The sequence below is a fragment of the Suricata suricatta genome, chromosome 5, assembly GCF_006229205.1.
Source record: "Suricata suricatta isolate VVHF042 chromosome 5, meerkat_22Aug2017_6uvM2_HiC, whole genome shotgun sequence".
Classification (NCBI taxonomy): Eukaryota; Metazoa; Chordata; class Mammalia; order Carnivora; family Herpestidae; genus Suricata; species Suricata suricatta.
The window spans coordinates 99,975,653-99,982,270 of record NC_043704.1 but is presented as its reverse complement, the minus strand read 5'-3'; the positions used below and the strand labels follow the sequence as shown (position 1 = coordinate 99,982,270).

The window sequence follows — 6,618 nt, the reverse complement described above, 5'->3', positions numbered from 1 at the left end:
ATTATAGAACAATGTCAGATTGGAAAGAAAAAGGTTAAGAATGTTTTCTACTTTTTTCCTTTGAAATTGTAAATATATATTACAAAAATTAAGTTGATTTTCATCCTTTTAAGTGTGTATGGTTGTAATTAAAAAGGCTAGTTTTTATAACCCTAACTTTATAAATGGGGGAAAAAAATTTAAAAAGAGGTTAAAAATTTGCCCAAGCATATTTATCTAGCATGGTAGAGAGCATGGTGTCAGATTCAGATGTCAATAATTTTTATGTGTCCTCTATAATGCTAAAATATGTACTTTGTTACATTGAGAAATTTAAAAAAGAAGGTAATTCTGAGCATGTTTCTCCAGCTTGCTCTATATACTATAAAATGGCCAGAGATCTAAAAAGCAAACTGATGGTTGTAAGAATTGGAGGAGCCCAGAATTATTTACCTTGCTCTTTTTTTTTTTTGATCTATATTATACTCATATACAAACTTGGAGACACTGAATATTTTTCTTCCATACACACATGAGTTGTATGGATAATAATGAACAATGTCCTGAAAAGAAGTCTTCTTTCTCATTTCACCTCATCTAAAAAGAGGTATGTCTCTTTCTGTCTCTCTCATGTGCCTATGTGTTTATATACGTATATATATGCTTGTATATATGTGTATTCCCCCATATATGCATATTTATATGTTTGTATTACATATTCCTGTTCATATACATACATACTTTATTACAAACTTATAAGTAATATGTAATATATTTATGTATTAGACTTATTTTCAGGGATTTTTCAGACATAGGTGATCGGTAACTAAAATTGAGAATAGGAAGTGTGTGTGTGTTTCCAGTATTTTTATGTTTCATCCTCAATCACTACCTTATCCTCCATCCCTATTCTTAAAATGTTCATTCAGTTATCTATAAGGTCTATGTGTGGGCTTAACAAAGATAACTCCAAGTTAAATATTTCCACTAAGCAATGTTCATAGCCTTTGATTTTATCTGTATACGCTCTAGAACATATCATGTAACAAACTTATGTGTGTCATTTTTATTATGATAGTTACATATCCTTTAAAGGTTTGTGATGATGAAATTAATCTATGTATTTACTCAAAATGATTTTATTTGTAATTTGACAAAACCCTTATTAAATGTATAGAATAAGATAGGAAATACTATTTATATAATGGTAGCCTAGGAACTAACAACTGGACAACTGGCTGAGTTAAGGGATTATCCACAGTTACATTAGATAGACATATGAATACTACTATAATTTAAAGGACACTGGTATAGGAAAAGGCAGTCAAACAGAACAAATGAAGAATTCATAAATATTCTCATATTTATCACTGATATGAGAACAGTGAGGAAATAAGAGTGTTTTAATAAATCATATAGAATTAACTGGTATGTAGTTTGGTAAGCATATTCACAGACATTCATGTCACACAAAACATTGTTAGGTCATTACATGCACAGCACACACAGACAGACATAATCTTGAGCTAAATAATAAATAAGTAAATGTGGAAATAAAAGTACCAAATAAATTGATAAACAATCTGAGGTATCTGTGGATATACTTTTAAAATAGTGCAAATAATACAAACTTTAAATTACATTAAAAATGCAGTAAACATTTTAAAGAGAAAACAAACAAAAAAATTATGTAATATATATCAGAGAAATGTTTCGTTTCACTAATACAAATAAAAGTAAAGTAAATGATCAACCTTATATTAAAAAATAAATTATATCAGTGGAATTGACAAAAGAAAAAATAAGCATGCCCAATATACACTGTCCAGTAACCAAAGTAATACACATAAAAGCAACAATAAATACTTTGTGCTTATTAGGTCGATGAAGATAAAAAGACTCAAAATACCCTGTGTGAATGAGAGTGACAACTCACACACTCTCTTAGAGAAAGATCTATCTTGTTTTCAATAGTAGAGCTTGACAGTAGCTATTAAAATGTGCAGTTGATATATCCCTATGTCTATTGATTCTTCTTATTGGATTATAACAAGGGGGTAATCAGAAAAGTGTGAACAGGTTTATGCATACAAACGTTTCATCAGTGTATCACTTTAGTGTTTAAAACATTGAAACAACGCAAATGTCAAACAGTGCAGAGCAATGAAACAATCATGATGATGACAGCAGTAATATGACTAGGTAATCTTTATTCAGCATTTATTATGAACCACACAATATTTCAAGTATTTTTTTTTATTTATGGTCTCATTTAATCCTCTCAATCAATCATGCGAGATATGCAGCCACTAAATTCTCTTTCTCTGAATATATGTGTGTGTATACGTGTATACATACATATATGTACACACACACCTATATATTAACCATGATGTATGTTATTTAGAGAAAATAGAGAAACAATATATCAGAGTTTGTTTACATTTATACAAATTGTTATTTTGGGGTGTCCACAAATGTTGATATTTTCATGGATATTGACCAAAATATTAATGGTAGCTATTATCTAAGTGTTAAGATGTACTGTCACACTGTTATATTCTTGCTGAAAATACTTTTTTTGTAAATATATTATGTTGCAATTATAGCTCTTCTAAATTCCTAATGATTTTTTTCACAACTTTCAGGTATTGCCTTGATCTTTGCTGAAAATTTTTTGCTTTAATATTGTCTCTTATGCTCACTTTTATATCAGTATGCTGTGATATTTTGTTAATCTGGATCAAAATTAGAGCTCCAGTCTTCCTCTTTGTCGTGATAACTTTTCCTCATACTCAAGTATAATTTAATATAAGAACATTTAAAAATGAATATTTCATACAACTAAGGATATTCAAACAATAAAGATTATAAATAAGAAAGTTAGTGGGTGAGCCTGATTATTTATTCAGCATCATTTCAGGAAGAGTTATTAAATAATATAAAGAAGGGATATTGGGACTCAGCAAAGCCATTATTACATTACCCACTAGTAACTTCTCTCACTTTTCTTTTTAGTTATCTTATTACAGAAGCAATTTAGGTAAGAGATAAAGTCAACACAACTTTTCCAAAAATAAAAGCATAGCAGAAAATATCATATAATTGTGTGTATTTTTACTGATTTTTTGAATTTGTCCAGAACTAAGAGTATATTTATCATCATCACTATATGAGAGTACAATTAATTAGGACAATTTAGTTTCCTTAAAGCAGTATGATCTTGGGAAATAGATAATATTTTTGTTGGGATACATCTGAGTTGACCTCAATTCTGAAATTACTTTTGTATTATTCTATTACTTACAGCATTTTATTTCATAAATAAAATTTTAAAAACTTGTGAAGAGGTGGTTCCTTAAGAAACTTTTTGTGTAAATGTACGAATATCCCTTTTATTTATTAAAAACATTTATATGTCATATGCACTGATTACACTGATAAAATCCATCAAAATAGAAACATGTTTATTTAATATGCATACTGGTTACCCTGATAAAATTCATCAAAATAAGAAACCTGTGGCCAGAGTGCCCTCCACCAGTGCCAGCACCAAGGAACCAGAGTAAAGCTAAATGATTCCTTAATTGACATGCCGTGCTAACTTCAACCCCAAGCTCAAGTTGGCCATTTCTACATTTACCTTGACCTTCTGGCCATTTTGCAAACATATCAAATTTAACATAACTAATATGAACTATACTTTTCTCCCATAAACTGTCTTCTCCATTGACCTTCTTGTTCCTGTTATTCCATATTCCTATTTATCTAATGTCAATAGTTGTTTTCAATACTTTTCTATCTACTCAGATCTAATCTCTTATTATGCTCTGTGCAGTCTTCACTTGTATCTTTCATTGATATCCTTTTATTTTTCATTCATACTGTTCACATCACAGTGTAGGCACTCATGAATTCCTGGAATACCAACAGAGTCCTCTGATGGATCTCCTCTCCTTTGCTTTCTTTTTTTTATCCTGTTTGTTATATTGATGTTCCAGATATGCACTTTGATCACAGCACTTCCCAGTTACTTCCAAGGCATCTTACTGACTTTGAAATAAAATCCAAATAATTCAGCCAGCATCCAAGACCTTCTTTTCTTTCCAGCCTTTTCACTGATCCCTGTGGTCATCTTTTGCAAAGCTGATGTATTTTCACTGCTCCCAATGTATCTGTTGGCTTTCTGCCTCCTCATGTTTGTTCTTGCCATTTTTCTCTTCATGAATGCCATCTATCCCTAACACCATCTACAGAAATCCTATAATACCCACCAAGATGCCAGTTCACTTTTTAATTCTTCCTGATACCTTCAGCTCATGTACCATTGTTTGACTCATTCTTTTTGATATTTGGAGCTTTCTGTATGGTATCTAAGGAATTATATACTTTATCTATCTTACAGAATTTTACGAGATAAAAATGTTTCATGGATGTATATTGATATCCCCCAGTGTCTATGTCAGTGCTGTGCGACAGTGACAAGGAAAATTTCTTAGGAATTATTCAGGCCAAAGAAATCAAGAGAAAAATAAGATACATTATCTACTAAATTTGAAGAAAATTTTTATACATATATTATTTATATATAAATGTAATTAATTTATATAAATAATATATATACCAGTATATGCCATATATATAATTAACATATATAAAATATCAATGCATATACCAGTTTAATAAGATATTATTTCTACAAAACGCTTCCACAAAATAAAAACAAATTATAAAAAGCCATTACAGGTAGTATTATATAATTGATATAGTAAACTGGCTGTGAGTCTATTTTATTTTATTTTATTTTATTTTTTCATTTCATTTCTTTAATTATTTGTTTATTGATTGAATGTTTATTTCTTTTTGGAAGAGAGAGAGCGAGTGAGTACAAGTGGGGGAGAGGCAGGAACAGAGAAAGAGGGAGACACAGAATCCAAAGTAAGCTTCAGGCTCTGAGCTGTCAGCCCAGAGTTTGATATGGGGCTTGAACCCACGAACTGTGAGATCATGACCTGAGCTGAAATGGGACACTTAACTGACTGAACCGTCCAGGTGCCCCGAGTCTGTTTATTTTAAAAGTGAATATCATTGATTACTTTTTTGAGAACATGGTATAAGAAAATATCAGGAGCTCCTGGGTGGCTCAGTCGATTGAGTTTCAGACTCAGATTTCTGCTCAGGTCATGATTTCACAGTTTGTGAGATAGAACTCCAGGTCAGGCTCTGTGCTGATAGAGTGGAGCCTGTCTTCCTCTCCCTCACTCTCTCTCTCTCTTTCTATAAAAAGGCATATAATATGAAACTATAGAGATTGGCAATCATTTTTAGTTTTTATTCAAAATTGAAATAATTTTTGTTTTTATTCTGGCTTTATTACATGTCAAATAGAAAACATCAGGAAAAAAGGCATAAGTAAAAAAATAAATTTGTCTTAATATCCTTGCTCTGTAATATCAGCTCTCAGAGATAGTTGCTATAAATTTGGATGGCTATTCTTCTAAGTATCTACTGTTACTTAAAATGCATATGATCATATGATAGCCACTTTTATATATTTTTAACATATCCATATACTATGAGCACATTCCCATGTGAATATAAATTGTTAAAAATAATTGTGTACATATCTGGCTCCAGTGTCATGGCCAGCCCCTATCCCGAATGAGAAGGCAGCACTCTTGGAAGAGAAGCCAGCAGGTTGGGACCCAGTTCCTGATCATTCCCCTGTGAGTCTTCCACCATTGATAATGTCTGGGACAATGTAGAGGAGTTGGAAGAATAGACCAAGGTGGTAGAGAGGAAAGTCTGGGAGAATGGTACCCAGTGGGGGTGCCGGGAGAAGCAAGTTGATTATGAAACCAATGCCCACAAATAGGGAGACTTCAACAAAAATCCACGAAAATGTTTTTTTTTTTTTTTAAGAATAGACATTGGCTTTTTACGGATTTCCCAGAACTAGCACCTACCTCAAACCAAAATCGCTTGAAAGATTTGCTCTCAGAGAACAAGAGAAGTGATTTAGCTGAATGCAGGAGCAGGGAGGATGGGCCTGGTTTAAAAATAAAAGAACACAAGTGTTCTTCAGACAAGGCAGACTTGGGCATAAAACCCCAGTGCCTCCTGTGGAAGAAAACGAAATTCAGAAACTCAATCACCTGGAAATCTGCTCATGAGTTCCATGGATCCTCAGCCACCTACTGAATACTGGAATGGTTGTTCCGGACGAAGTGCTGAAGGCGATTATCAACAGGCTGAGCAGGCTTCTGAAGCACCAAGAGTGGTGCTTCTGCAAGATTATGGCCGCTATGACAGCTCTGCTTCACTTTAGCAAAAGGTCAGTGTCTGTCTGAAAATTTCTGTATGAGAGGTGATGGTACTACAGTTTACGTCACACACGATGGGCTGGATGCACTCTTCAATACTGCTGGACTGGAAACGGCTCAGAATCTGCTGGCTAGCAGATTGCTGCTGAACCAAGGGAATGACAATTACCGAGTTTGGACTCAGTACAAGTATCTCAAGCCTCTTTCGTCCGGCGCTGGTGGAGAGGCGCCGGCTCCTGACACTATATGAGCTCTTTGGAACTTTCTATTTATTTATTTATTTATTTATTTATTTATTTATTTATTTATCTATTTA

At 32.7% G+C, this 6,618-nt stretch overlaps 1 pseudogene; it reads left to right on the top strand.

Annotated features, from left to right (window-relative positions):
• Positions 1-221: 221 nt before the first annotated feature.
• Positions 222-6,213, top strand: LOC115291222 (annotated as a pseudogene).
• Positions 6,214-6,618: the final 405 nt, after the last annotated feature.